The sequence below is a fragment of the Brassica rapa genome, chromosome A02, assembly GCF_000309985.2.
Source record: "Brassica rapa cultivar Chiifu-401-42 chromosome A02, CAAS_Brap_v3.01, whole genome shotgun sequence".
NCBI lineage: Eukaryota > Viridiplantae > Streptophyta > Magnoliopsida > Brassicales > Brassicaceae > Brassica > Brassica rapa.
This window is the reverse complement of record NC_024796.2, coordinates 8,037,517-8,053,714: the sequence shown is the minus strand read 5'-3', so window position 1 is coordinate 8,053,714 and position 16,198 is coordinate 8,037,517. Positions and strand designations below refer to the sequence as shown.

The 16,198-nt window shown below is 27.9% G+C and overlaps 1 long non-coding RNA gene across 1 annotated transcript; it reads right to left on the bottom strand.

Annotated features, from left to right (window-relative positions):
* Positions 1-6,750: 6,750 nt before the first annotated feature.
* Positions 6,751-8,647, bottom strand: LOC117131869. Its single transcript, XR_004455291.1, has 2 exons — positions 8,478-8,647; positions 6,751-8,391 (listed from the first exon to the last, which is right to left on the bottom strand). It is a non-coding gene; the product is annotated as an uncharacterized LOC117131869 (long non-coding RNA).
* Between the last annotated feature and the right edge of the window lie 7,551 nt (positions 8,648-16,198).

Below are 16,198 nucleotides of genomic sequence, written 5' to 3'. Positions count from 1 at the left end.
TATTTATAAAACATTTTATTTATTTATAAACACTATTTTATTATTTTTGTATTTTTAAAAAAATATTTTGTATTTATGAAAAGATTATTTCATATTTATAAAAATATTTATATTTATTAAAACTAATTTTATATTTATAAAACATTTTTTTGATTTATAAACACTATTTTATTATTTTTTGTATTTATAAAAACTATTTTGTATTTATAAAAAGATGATTTCATATTTATAATAATATTTATATTTATTATAGCTAATTTTGTATTTATAAAACATTTTTTTTATTTATAAAAACTATTTTATTATTTTTTGTATTTTAAATATGTTTTCTATTTCAATTTTAATTTTATATTTTCGAATTTCAATTTTAAAAAATAAATTTATATTTTTTTTTTAATTTTGGAAATATTCCGAGGAAGTGTATCCCTCGGGATATTCCGACGACATCTTCCTCGGAATATTCCGAGGACTTTCCAACGAACTTGTGGTCGAAATTCCGTCGAAAATTTCCGAGGGATTTCCGAGGAAAAATGAATTTTCGAAGAGTTATTTCCGATGACTTTTTTCGTCGGTATGTCGTCGGAATTGCGTTATTCTGACGACATACCGACGATTTTTTCCCTTAGTATGTCGCTGTTTTCTTGTAGTGCAAGAAAGGCAAAAGAGACCGAGAAAAAAAAAATCCCAATCCCCTATTTTTCTGCAATTTAACAATCTAAAGTCCTAAATTTTCTCAAAAGTTTTTCATCCCACGTTTCATTATCCTGAAACTGTTTTCTTCTCAATATATATTTCCACACGCAGTTTGAAATATGGTGACTCCAGAACTTCTTAAAATGATCGAAATATTAAAGAATTTCTTAAACTTATATTACTCTTCCTTTTTGTCTATTTCTAACTGTTTTTTCAAAGATTCAAATTTCACCGTATTTGCAAGATATAGTATGAACCCAAACAGTAAAATAATTCAGATTGGAAATGGCATTTGAGTATACTTATGTTTCAGAGCTTCTAGAAGGAAACAAAGATGGGAAATAAAAATCTATCTGCAACAAGGTAAAGTATTTATCTTCTTCTTTTACTTATAAATTGATTTTAATATCTGTTGTGTGACTTCTCTTTAGCTAAATTATGTTATCTATTTAGTATTTACTACAGATGGAAAAAATGTGAAGACTTTGAAATTAGGAGTTCACCCGTGAGTTTGTAGAAATTTCAAAATAACAAAAATCAGAATTTTTTAAGTATTACCCCAATTCATCTAAAATACGTTAAATAGAGTTTGCATTCCAAGATACATTTTTCTCTTCAAAGCTCCAAGTAAATGTTTGCTACTTTAATAATAAAAAAATAGAACAATGAAAGAAGAAAAAAATGTAGCCATTAAAAATATATCATGGATTTTTTAAGGTTGGAGAATGATGAACCTGTTATTGTAGCATTTAAATATGGATATTCATTTTCATAATTGATTTTTCTATTGGGCCTCACATTTTATGTTAGGTCTCAAAATATCAAAAACAGTAAGTATTATATTTTCGATTATATTTTGTCATAATCTGTCATAACTTTATCTGTTGTACTTAAAATAAAAATGCATAACTTAATGGAAGATTTATTTACAAGAAAAATACAAAGAAAAATTAGTGAATCAAATATAATAAACTATAGTTGTGTTGTATATATCTCAAATTTTAAACATAAAATACTTTATACATATATCTATTTCAAACTAATTTTTGGTTTACAACCTCTTTATTTGAATGCAACTATTTTATGCAATTGTTATCTATTTATAGAATATTTAGTTAATATAATCATTTTTATTTTGATTGCTGATTCTGAAATGATAGTTTTGGTTATTAAATAATTTTAACTACAGTTATTTAGATTCGTGCGTAGCACGAGGGTACCCACTAGTATACTTTATTCTGATAACCATGAATTTTGGGAGAACCTAATTTTCTGAAATACTTTTTTTATTTGTAAATTTATTTTGTATTTTAACGAAGAGATGTCTACCTCTTGTTTTACCTTTTTAGATAATGTAGCCTCCAATCGGCATACGAATTCCAACAAAGCTTTAGGGCAGATTTAAATTTCATGATCAAAAGTGTAGCGTCGAGGTTTTAAAACGGCGAAAAGACGTATTCCATTCAATATAATCCGGCTTAATTATTTTTTGGTCAAACACAATCCAACCTAATTAAGAACCTGGTATGCAAGCATATTGGCCGAACTAGCACATATTTTGATTCGATTTCACATTTCTAAATTATACAATGGACGCATCAACAGCTAATATGTATTAGGAGAAAACACAATTTTGTACACAAATTAAATTACTATAACAAGTTTTAGTTTGATATGATAGTTCATTTATAATTAGTTGATGATTCTCAGTGATTCTTACAAAGACATACAAACTTCTTTGTCTATGCAGAATTTTCATTGAACTGAAGTCAAGACAATCCCTGGCTATTAATATAGATGGTTACAATGAAGGTTTGCGTTCATCTCAAATTCATAGTACACAAGTTCTTCTTCTTGCATCACAATCCCGATATACAAACTTTTTTCATCCAAGGAAATTGTTTGGCTCATTGTTTTTTGGGTTTCAAAAATATCGTATTTTGCCACAACTTTCCGAAGTCTCCTATCTCAATGATTCACCATTAAACTACGAGTAATTGGATCTCAAATACATTTATTTGAATCGATTAGGCTCTCTTATTCTTTTGAGGTCCATTTGAAATCTCTTAGATTTTGAAAACTAATCAAAATTGTTCCATTTGGTAAATATAGTTCAAAACGAGTATCTTCTCCTTATCAACAATTCCCATTTTCTAACCAAGTAGTGTTAATCTAGTGATAAAAGATTGGGAAAATTGCTAAAAGAGAACAAAAAAACAAGGTTGTTGTCCCCTTGGTATAAAACCAACATGAAGTTGTCTCAATAGTATAATTTTTCTCATAATCCCAAAACTATCCCTATATTTAATCTAATTAAACACAATTTAAAAGTTAATTTGAATTTAAAAAAGAAGTTAATGGAAAAAATGAAAAAAAAATTGAAAGGCAATCGAAAAAAAAAAACGGTATAGATATGCATCATAGAGAACAAGAGTTTGTGAGAAGAATCAAAAGAAAAACTATGGAAAAACCATAGATTGATGAAGAAGAGAAGGGAGAATCATTTTTTCTTTAATTTTTTCAAGTAAAATCGACCCTAACACGTTTTAGGAAGTTAAAATATTTTTAGGAGATTTTTATAATATTTCCTTAACTGAAATTTCATTAATTTTCGCAAAAAATCAGGTATTCTTATCCGTAGAAGGCGAGTTCTAAAAGTTTAGAAGAATGATAAAAATTTTGAATACATTTTCTATTTTGAGTAGACGTAAGAGTACATTGTAGAAAACACATTCCCTAAAATTTAGAATACTTTATAAACGTAGAAGATGCATTCGGAAGGAAAGTGGATACCTTTACGATTAGTAGAATGCACATTCCTTTTTTTTAGAAATTTAGTAAATAGTAAAATGGACGTTCTAAAAGAAGTAGATGAACGTGTTTATTTTAGAAATTGTTTTCTACTATACTATTTTATGTTGAAGACGCATTCTACTTTTAGTAGAACGTATCTTAAAAATCTTATTTACCAAGTTTTTGAACAAAACAAAATTACCAGCTTGTGTATATGGATGTTTTATTAATTGTTTATATTTTTAATAATTTTTTTGATTCTCAAAATTATTTATTTCATTAGTTTTCAGAAATACAAAGGGTAAAAAGGAGAAAAAATGGACAAAACTAGTTTTATACCAAAGGGACAACAACCTGGTTTTTTTATTCTCTTTTGGCAATTTTAGATTTGGAGTATGGTGTAAATCCATATGTCTATGATTCGATTCTTGTTGAGAACAAAGTTTCTACTATTTGGCTAGTTTGGGTTTAGGTTTCGGCCTATGCAGTTTACATGCTACTCCAGTAATAGACGATCTGGCTACCTCTCGTATTTGTTGTAAGGCATTTCAAATTTTGATCAGTCAGTGTTGTATCCAGTCCACTTTGTAATACTAAATGTGTTCCTTCTGAAGCTGACCGGATAGGGCGATAAGGTTTATAAAAAAAGCTCCAACTTTTTTAAATAAGTTTCTAGACTAAAACAATCTAATTTAATCATGTTTTAGTCTTCTACAGAAGTAAAAGGCTTCTACAGAAGTTTCCTAAGAGAATAATTCGGTAAAAGTCTTCCATTTAAGTCATTTTTGCAATTGCAAATTTACGAAGGAAGAGTTCTTAAGAAATCTAATCTAGAGAAGACTTCTAGAGAAGTCCTCCTTTGTGAATATTGGCTTGCTTTTGTTTTAAAAACAAATCTCGATAAGCAGCTTAGTTTTGCGATTGACCGATACATTTCAAAGTGTCATAAGAAATCTGCATAGGTTAGTTGACGATATTTGAATATAATTTCAGAATAAAACCAAAGAAGACTTTTTGAGAAGTCGTTAAGCAGAAGACTGTCTTCTAATTAATATTAAATGCTTACTTTTTTTATTGTCAGTTGAAAAATGAACCTACACATACTTCTTGCGACACTTCGAAGACTTCATGTGATGGTAAGAATAATTCTCCGGAAGTCTTCTTTGAAAAGTCAATATTTGCAAAACTTCGGTCAATTGCAAAATTAACTTGCTTATAAAAGAAAAAATCTTCTATTTTTTTTTTGGTTATAAAGAAAAGTTTGTAGAAGTCCTTTACGAAAAACATACCAACTAATAAATTGCAAAACTATTCTAGCATTGACAAGGGACTTCTAGATCTTCGCGAACAGATCTGAAAAAACGAAAATCATACCTAGAAACCGTGAGATGTCTTGCTTAACTTGTTCAAAGACACAAAACTTCACCCCGGAAGATAACCACTCGTTATTGACCAAGAATCAAGAACTTGAGTGACTTCAATAAGCTCACCAATTTTGTAAGAGAAATATTGTGCTTTGGGATGAAATTAATAAGAAAGTGAAAGAGAAATTGTTTGTGTGGATAAGAATTGATGATAGGAAGAGTATATCTAGTTTTTAGGTGCATCTAGAGCTTGAAATTGGTTTCATGATTGTTGGTGTATTGATGATAATGTCAATATTGTAAATACTTGATGAAGATGATGATGATTGAGTAAAATACTCATTTTTGGAAAAATAATAATTGCATTTTTGTGAATAACTTGAACTTCTAGGGTGAATACGGAAAATGAAATTCCAAAACATGTCATATTTGCATTTGACTTCAAGTTTTGAATCATATTTAAAAACAAAACTCAATTATTCGTGAGCTACATAATATTAATTTTTATTTTATTTTCCAATAAATATTGTTTGAAATTTTAACATTTTTAAATACTAAAATAAAATTGTCATTTGGTATAATTTATTGATATTTTGAATTTATATGAATTTTTTAAATATTATGTAGCTTCAACTTGTTTAATCATGTTTGATTTAAATTCTTATAGCTTCGAAAAAAAAACCGTTTTGTATTCTTCTTAATTTTTTTTATCATTTTCTAAACATAGTATATATCAATTTTATTAATTTTAAATATTTTTAGTGTATTTTATTTTATATCGAATCTAAATTTATATATGATTTAAAACAAAAAAATAATATTCTCTCTTAAAATATATTCCGTAATTTTATGTAATATTTCTAAAAATAGTATATAATGTTCTTTAATTGTAAATGATATTTATTTTGTTAGTTAGTTTATTTTATATGTACTTAGAAATATGTATATGATTTTATTTAAGAATTGCATTTTATATATGTTAATTTTCAAAATAGTATCTATATTATTAAGATGATTTATTATTAATCATTTATTTTTTTATCTACCATATTTTATATAAATTTCTATTTTAGTTTGGAAAAATATTTCTTTTGGAATGTTTGACTTTTTAAAAATAAATACTTAACATATTGTTATTAGTGGCTTAATATTCTATTTAAGAATAGTTAATGGTTTATAGCCTGAAATTTTATATTACATCAAAAATACATATTAAAATTCATACTAATTTTTTTAAATTGTAAAGTTAGAAATTTTTATATTAGTAACATATTGGTTTAAAAATAATATATCTATTTTTAACATACTTTAGGACATGCATTTTTAATTAACCTCTTAAATGTTAAATTATCAAAAACTTATTAATGACCTATATAATATAAATTATATTTTATTTTGTTGGAAATGTTTTTGGAAATCTTATAATTTTAAAATATTAAATTAAAAAATTGTGATTTGGTATCTTTTATTGATATTTAAATTTTATATGAAAATTTACAATATTATGTAGCTTAACCTTTTTAATTATAAGTGATTTAAATTCTTACGGTTTTCAAATAGAAATAATATTATTTTTAATTTTATGTCATTTTTCAAATATAGTAATAACAATGTTGTTAATTTTAAGAGAAATTGCCACAAATACCACATTCATGATACCACTTTTCATGAAGGGTAAAAGACACTTATACCCCTAGGGTTAACTAATCTAGACTTAGGGTTTAGAGTTGAGGGGTAGGGTAAGGTTTTTGGAATGTGAAATTTAGGATTCTAATAAATATATAAATAAATACTTAAAAATATAAAACAAAAAATAAAAAATAGTTTCAAACATAATTTCGGTTTTCAAAAAGAAATTTTGAAAAAAAAATCGAAAAAAACAATTCAATTTTTTTTAAAAAAAAAGTTTGAATTTAAAAGTATAATTCGAAAACATAAGTTTTTTTTTGTTTTTTTATTTAAATAATGTTTTATTATATATATAGATAATAAGGGTATAAGAGACTTTTGCCACTTAATGAAGAATATATTTTTGAAAATATCCCTTTAGTGGTGGTAAAGATGAAAAGTGGTACCATGAAAGTGATAAACATTAAATTTCCCATAATTTTAAATGATGTTAGTTTTGTTAATCTAGTTTATAATTTACAAACTTTTTAAAAATTATATTTTTCAAGTCTTAGGGGGGTGTATTCAAATGAGGTTATAGGTGATTTGTATTAAAATGACAAATCACTGTTATTCAAACATGAATTTTAAAAACTCATTTAAAATCTACTGTTATTGAACTTAACATTTTGTAGAGTACTCTAAAATCTACTGTTACTAAAAATATTTTAAGTTGTGGAGCTTTAAATTTTTCAGGTGATTTTAGGGTGTTTGGGTGGAGTTTCTTAGCTAAAAAATTAAAACTCAGATCACATGGTTTTAAGTTATATTCTAAAGTAGTTTAACATAAATCACCTAAAACTCTACAACTTATTGATATCATCTAAAACTCTATTAAATGTCAAATCACCTCAAATGTTATATTAAATACACCCTCTTATTCTTTCTTAATTATTTTTTATTTATTTTATGACGATCTAAAAATAGTATATATCATGGTTTTTAAATGATTTTTGTTTTGATTTGATTTATATGCAATTTTAAAATTGCATTTCATTAAAAAAAAATGAATTCTCTCAAATAGTATTTTTTAGTTTTTTTTGTCACAAAATAGCATTCAATGAAGAAAATGATCAAATAGCCCTTTTTATTTTAATTTTTTAATATTTATTATTTATTTTGTAAAATTTTAAACTCTATCTTCAAAACCCGGCCCATTAACTCTAAACCCTAAGAGTATATTAATTAATCCTAGGGTATAAATGTATTTATATCCTTTAGTAAAAAAAATTTGGTCATTTTTCTCCTTGAATGCTATTTTTGTGAAAATAAACTAAAAAAAATTCCTATAAAATTATCCTTTTTAAAAATAATTATTTGTTAATTTTATGTGAATTTCAAAAATAGTATCTATATTAAGTTCATTTGTTTTTGATAAATTTTTTTGTTAACTTTACCTTGACAAGTAGGTCCATCTGTCTTTTTTTTTTTCCATCATGATTTTATTAATTGGACCAAGTCCAAAGGCAAAGCCCAACAACACCATACAAAAAGGACATAGAGCCCAATACAGAGGGCAAACTTAGCAAACTAAAGTGGACCGCAGCCCAAAACCCCAAACCCATAAGCGCCATAACGAACCACACGTGATTCATGGTCGGGATACGTATTATGATCCTCACCAGAGAGGAACACGTGTCACAAGGCCGCTCCATCTTATCGAAACCTTCACTCGAGGGCACGTGTCGTAAGATCAGATCGCCTCCGCTCTTCCCCGACATGCAAGACGCCGTCGACACAGAAAACGGCATCCACCGGAAAACACACCGGAAACAAGATGCCGAGATCGTCGGAAAGAGACGCGATCCAAACACCGTCCTCAAACCCGTCAAACCCACCACAGATCCACGCTTTAAAAAAATATATCAACCATCTACGATCGACCCAAGAACAACCAACATGGAGTCTCAGATCGAGAGTCGATTGAGCAAAGAGAGAGCAAAACCGAAGATCACAAACCGATAAGCCGGAGAACACGGTGCTTTCAGAGCCACCGATTCCCAGAAACTAAAGCTGACGAAACCGATGCTGTCGGAGCCACTGGTTCTCGGAAACTAAGCTGGCGACGTCGGTGTATAGGACTCACCGCCTCCCAGAATCGAATCTGATAGACTGGAACCAGAACCATATGAAGCTCAAGCCGAGGTTTCATCTCCTCCTTCCTCTGTGTCAGATCGTAGAGATGGAACAGAGTTGAAGGAGAGAGAAACTTTTTCTTTCCCTGTTTGAAAAGACCTTAATCATAAGTAGGTCCATCTGTCTATATTTGTTTTTTTGAAGCAGATGAATTCACATTTCAAGTGGCATCGGATAATGAAAGGACTAGAAACATTACGGAACCCGAAGCGGTGGTGTGAATGTCACAATGACCACAATCACATAACAAATGATTGCATTTCACCATAGAAAAAATCAACAAACTATTAAAAAGGATACTTCCAGAAAACTTTTTCCTACAAAGCTAAAAATCTCCTTAACAACATGGAGGAGAACAATCAACTAGCCACAACTACACCTATCTCACAACCTCGACACGATAGAGTCATCAATATTATTATGTGACTCCGAGACAAGAGGCATCACGCATGCAGCTACCAAGAAAAGCAATAGAAATGCCAAGACCGGTCAAGAAGCCAGGAACCTAAATTTAGTCTTTGACAACATTTGTTTTTAGTACATACGTAAGAAGGGATGCCAGCAAATAAGTTGTTGCGTCAGCACTGATGATTTAAGTTTGCCAATACAAACGAGTATAACATGTTGGTTAAGTCATGATAGTGACCGATGATAGACACAAGGATTATAGGATACTGGGAATTGGTGGTGAAAAATGATTTTTTGTCTATTATGTGGAGATAAATGATTTCCTATTTGATAAGTATGTATTAAATTGTGAAGTCAAGATTTTTTTTTTTGTGATTCTGTAAGAATCGTACGTTGGGTTCACATTAAATGAACAATTAATTACCAATACATATGAAATTACATCATTAAATATTTTTTAACTTTCTTTTGGCTAAATATTAATTTCTTACTTAAATAGTTATTTTAGGTATTTAACGCCGAAAGGGTTTGTTTGTCGAGAAAAAAAAACATACAAGATTTGACATATTAAAGTAAAGGTATAGATTATCCACGAACTATTGATTCCGGACACTATTAGTTTTTTTTTTTTTTGAAAAAGGGCTAGGACACTATTAGTTTCTACGTTTTTATCTTCTTTTAAATTATAAATACAAAACATATCATCATTATTTTTAATCATTCTAATATATTTTTGAGAAAAAAAATCCTATATTTTGTATATTTGGAGATTTTGTTTTAACAAAAGTTCAAAAATTAATAACTAATAGACCAAAAATAATTTATATGTTTTGGGATTCTAAATGTTCAAGACTAGCTATGCATAGTTTTCAAATAGAAAATCATGTGGCTGTTCTATTTAAAGTGAAAATATATCCATTTTATGCATTTTAGTATAATATTAATTTAAAAACTATATCAAAGAAGTCGTGAAAATTTTGAAAAGCATAACAAATGAACCAACCAGATATACATGTGGTGTACCTAGCAACAATAAGATGTGGTCGTTAAACGCTACAACGCATGTATAAAAAATAACAAAATAAATGCATATAAATCAAAATGATAAAGTTTTGGACTTGCATTGCGCGTTACATGTAACCCCAAATTTCAGTGTTGACAATATAGTACGGATCATCCGCAAGAAAGTTATTTTTCTCGTGTGATTAAGTATGTTATAAAGGGCTGTGTAAATACAGACGTCGGTGCATGCTTACTACTCAGAGAATCATGAGTAGTTGGCGAATTTATTAGGGTATTGAAATGTATCGTTATCTAATTCTCTTCAAATCCGCATACAAGTCTTTCAGGCTTTCAGGAAAAGAAAAAAAAAATCCGAATACAAGTCAAACTCTACAAGCTACAATAAAAGCACATATTTAGCCATATTTAGTTATATTATATGCTCCCAAAGATTTCAGAAATCATAGTTCTTAAACATTTATCTGCATTTATATGTTGTCATCTAGATATGAGTATTCGGGGTCCCAATCAGGTTTCGGTTTTATTCATTCGGGTTTTGGTTTTTTGGGTTTATCAAAATCAGTCTCATTCGGATTATATAAAATTTCAGTTCGGGACCGGTTCGGGTTCTATCAGGTTCGGGTCGAGGTTAGTAAATCTTCAAAGAACCGGTATAACCCATTGTACTTTCGGATTCGGGTTCCAATCGGTTCTTCGGTTTTAAAACACCTGATTTGTACATATTTTGTAACTGAAATATACATGAATCGGTTTTTCTGATTTAAAATACATGATTTGTACATATTTCAATAGCCAAAACATAAGAAAAATTGATTCAAAAATAAGAAAAATCATCAAACGTGATCATTCAAAATCAACCGAAAGATAAACATAGTTAGTGATAGAAAGAAAACCAGATAAATGAAATCATAAAACAAAAACTAAGTTCTCATGAAATGAGAAACATTATTCAGTGAAAATAAAACCAAAATCTAAAAACTTCAGGCTTCAACCGCCACATTCCACCATCAACCTTAATGTAATAGATAATCATTTTAGAAGTTTAATAATATCTTAAAGTATTTTGGATACATATTAAGAATTAAGATCATATTTGGTAGAAGTTCTTTTTGTGATTTTAAATGTTTCGGATTCTGTCGGATATCAATTTAGGTCCGGGTTCGGTTCGGATAATACCCATAACCCAAAATATCAAAAAACAAAATTCATTCGATATTTATGTCGAGTTCAAATTCATTTTTATCGAATCGGATTCAGTTCAGATTTTTGGGTTCAGTTTATTTGCCCAGCCCTATTGTCATATCTACGTTTGTCCACGTGCTTTACGTTACTAATAGAAGTTTCCATTATATACACCGGATATATGTAGGAAGTTGAGTTTAATTTCTACATTTTTTACATTAGGAATGTGCCGTGTTAATAATGTCTATCTACAACTCTACATTAAAGCAACATATCTTACGTGATTCTCTCAACTAAAACATAAGCATTTTTTTTGTTAATTGCATTATGTTCGATCCTGGGGTTACATGGACCAGGTAGGTAATAAATCCGATGTAAGATTAGGAAAAAGAGAGCTTATTTTCATTTACAAAGATAAATCTGGGCATTCAAGTATCCGTTGGGGTTAAGATCGAGTATTTCAGATTTTTTGGATTTCAGTTCTAATTTGTAACACACACTAAATCCTAATTCTAGCAATTTGTAAGTACATGTCGGGGTTTGGATATAATACATCCGTTTCGGTTCTAATTATTACTACATTTTAAAACCCATAAAATAATTATATATCGTTTGAAATCGGATTATAACGGTTCAGAGATACCGAAGTAAAATCTATTTAAAAGCAAAACATAAGAATTAAATACTTGTTTATATAAAATTGAGTGTTTAATGTACTTATTTAATTTTAAATACTCACTTTAGGTATCATATCAAAATAAATATAGAATTTACTATTTGAAGTACATATTTATGTTTCAAATATTTATATTACATATTAATTTGGATATTATGATCGATTTCCTCAGATTTGTTTTTTTGGGATTTTCATTTGTTGTGGTTTTCAGGTTTTTAAGTTTACGCATTCGGATTCGATTCATAACATTTTAAATCTGGTTATGTTTTGTAACACCCAACAAGATCTATTTGAGTATTATAACATTTTAAATTGAGTATGTATCGAGTTTTCTGGTCTGTGTTTGGTTCAGATTTCAGATTACTGGTTTTGTGCCTAGGCCTACACAAAGCAAAATATTCTTATAACTACGTAAACATAAATCCAATAATCGAACATGTGATGTTTTACAGTGTCGATGAGTAAATACTAATGTATAGAGATGTTAGCATTTCTGATTAGAAATTAGACCCTTAAAGTATTTAAATAGAAGTGGCTCCAAATTTATATTTTCCAGTTTTTAATTAAACCGGCTCTACAATTATATCTAATAATATATTTTATTAAATAAATATTGCATTGTTATTTATATTCAAATATAATTTAATTAGGATATTCTTTAAATTTTATGGTTATGTGATTTTATTGTCAAAAATATATAATAATATTTATTTGTGTATTATCAGTGCATCAATAAAAAAATGTTCAACGGGGTGTGGTATTTCTTGCATATTCTTGAATTAATGAGTAATTTGTGTGTGTGTTTTTTTGTTTTTGAAGCTTTATGAGTTAATTGAGTTATAGTTACATCTGATGCGTTAAGCCTTGAGGAACTAATTTGTTCATAATATTTTCTAATTACCATATCATGAAAAGTATATGTACAACTGATACAAGTAATCTTCGGTTAAAGAAATTGAAAGTAGTATTATTATTATTTTTGCTAAAGATGTAAATATCATTTTAATATATGGATGGTTCAGGTATTAAAAAATGTGATAACAAAATATAATACCTCTTAATTGGTTTTATGACAAAATAAAAACATGGAAAAAGTAATTGGTATTTTAGCCGTTTAACTTAGTAGCGAATAAGACTAAAAATAGTGATATAATCTTGTGAAATCCGAATGAGAGATCTAACCAAGATGGGCATGAACTGAAAAACTCGAACACAAAAGTGAACGACTAATACAAAGCAAACAAGAAGGTGATTCATCCTACTGCCGAAAGTAGCGTTTGAAAACTAGAAAAAGTTTTTTTTGTACACCTAGAATGTTACAAAAATAGATGAATGTGATTGATCTTAAAGTGATGTTTGGGGAAATGTCAAATATTATAAGCGAGATTGAATTTTGAAGTGATGTTGACAAAAAAAATTGAAGTGTTTGTTTAAAAGAACTTTTCTAAATAGTCAAAGCTTCGAACCCGAAAAAATAAACAATACATAAAGTCAAAGCTAATTTTTTTTTCTTTTTTGAGAAAACTTCAAATTGTTCAGTCAACGAGTTCTTTAAATTATTCACAAATTGTTTTGAATGTTAACAGGTCAAAGTAACAAGTAGCTTATGTGATAAGCTAGATGTGTAGTAAAGGCCTTTTTACTTGAGTTACAAGTAGCTTATGTTAAAAGCCCTTTTCTCAAAAAAAAAAAGAGTAGCTTATGTGATACTTAACAATGCATTGGTTTTTTTTTCCCTCTATAATGACATTTAGAGGTAAAATTGTTCTAATCTACCTCTATTTCTTCTAGTATAATAGAGATCTTTAATTTTTTTTTTCTATTTAAAGAGGAAAAAATAGCATTCTTTCTATTTTATACTTTATATTTAGAATTTGCTATTTTTGAAAAATACATTAGGACATATCTCATCTCTATTATATAATTTATTTATTTTAGAAGTGAAAATAACAAAATACATTGGAGATGATCTTTAGTTACAATATTATAACAAAAAAATTGTCAATAATGTTGACGTATTATTGAGTAAGTTATTTGGCTTATGTTAATGGTCTATTTTAATTTCAGTTAGAGATGTCAATGTGAGTTATAACTCATGAGATGTTTTATCTCCACTAGATTTATCATGGGCACAAACTCTATTTTTTAGATTCATTTAATAAATGGATTTAGTGATTGAGGTTAAATTAGATCAGAAGTTAAATGAACCATCTATAATGAACATGAGCTAATTCATGAGCAGGACCGAACCTGAATGGAAGTTAATAAAGCATGTGTTTCAGGTTCCGGACAAGATATATATTTTACAAGGGCAATAACTATGTAAAGTGGTTGTAGCTCAATAGGTCAGAACATCATGATGTGTACGTTAGGTAGAGGGTTAAATTCATGTAGGCACAGTTTTAACCTTCTTTATTTTATATAAATAATAGGTCAATTTTTTTTTGCTTCTATGCCAATTTTTTTTCAGGCAAGGCCTTGCTCATGAGATTTGTCATTTTTATACTTATAATTATATATATATATATTAGATAAATTCTATTTTCCATATGTAAAAAGATAATTTCTATATTTATCATATTTATTGTTTTAATTAAAATTTCTTAAGACTCTCACGAGGAATATAAATTTTGGATCATTGTTTTAGTTTTAATTTAATTTATTTTAGGTGTTGGTTTTATTTAGTATTTAATATTAATGTTTTGGATTTTTTAATACTTAATTTTCAAATAATATTGGAGAAGTTATTTTAGTATTTTATTTTATTTTGTAATTATTTTTTTATTAGATCGCGAGTTATCTCATTTAATTTATAATTTAGATGATCTGAATTCGAATTTAAATATTAAAATTTATATAATAAATGAGCAGAATTAAACTAGTTCATAAAAGATTCGAGTTCACTATAAACTGAGTTGAGTTGACAGAGCTAGCTCATTTTTACACCTCTAATCTTGATGTTTAGATGTGCAATGTTGATTTATTTTAAGCTTGAGATAGTCGGGTGCTTAAGCCAACTCTGATCACTCTACGCGGTTCAGTCTTATATGAAGGAATCGTGAATGCATGGGATTGAAGGCAGGTGGACCCATAAACATAGGCACGCCTCAAGAAGCCAAACAAACAACTACTTATGGTTCCGTTCACATGATACTTATGTGGCTGGAATCTGCATAAACGACCATTTATGTCACATAATTGTCACCATTAATATTGATCACTAGTCAATTAGTTAGTTGTTAGTTTGTGAGACAGTGTTCTAACTTTGAAAAATAGTTTATACAGTTTTAGAGGATTTTTATAGTTTATTTAACTTTGAAAAATCATTACTATTATAATTATCAAATAATTAATGAATATCAAAAAATATTTGACTTACATGCACAAATAAATCAACTTTTTTTAGATCATGCTTTTTATTATTTAATAGACAATTTTGATCAACTGTTGACAAACAAAAAGTTCCTCCTAATAAATATATATATATATATATATATATATATATATATATATGTGTGTGTGTTAATGACAAACGTCAAAAGGAATCTTTCGTTTGTGGTTTTCAGCTTAAAAGATGAAAAGAAAATATTTTTAGTCTCATGTAAACGCATATAATATGTTCAGAACTGACAAAGATTCCAAATGATCGATGATACTAGTTTGACACAACTCTTTGTTAAAGATTTTTTTTTTGTTTCCTTAGTAGAAAACAAGATTGTTCAAAGAATAAAACCAAAGATTACGATTTTGGCTCACATTACAACTAAGCCGAGAGTAGCATGGGATGATCGTTGTTTCCCGGAAAAGGGCAGATTACGAGTTATATAAGACTGAGGAACTCCTCAAGAGTTTTCTTTTTCGATGTTGATACAGAAACTGTTTAACTGTTCTAGTTTTCTTTGAGTAGCAGGCCGAAACATACTATTGCAATCAAAAAGGATAATTTGAATTTTTGGAAATGGAGGAAACTCCATAAATTAAGATCTCTAAATAGAAACACAATTTTAGACTTAATCTTTAGGGATATTTATAAAATTTGTTATTTATATTAATTATAAATAATATAATTTCAGACTAACAAATTATTTACTATTAACTATAAACCCCATTATATATCTATCCTAACAATTTATTTAGCCAATCAATTAGTACAACGGAATTATATGCATTTTACTTTGTACAGCATAATCGTGCTGTTTTTATGAAACCATTGTCCGAAATAGTTGTAATTTAGCTAAGATATTTGATTTTACTC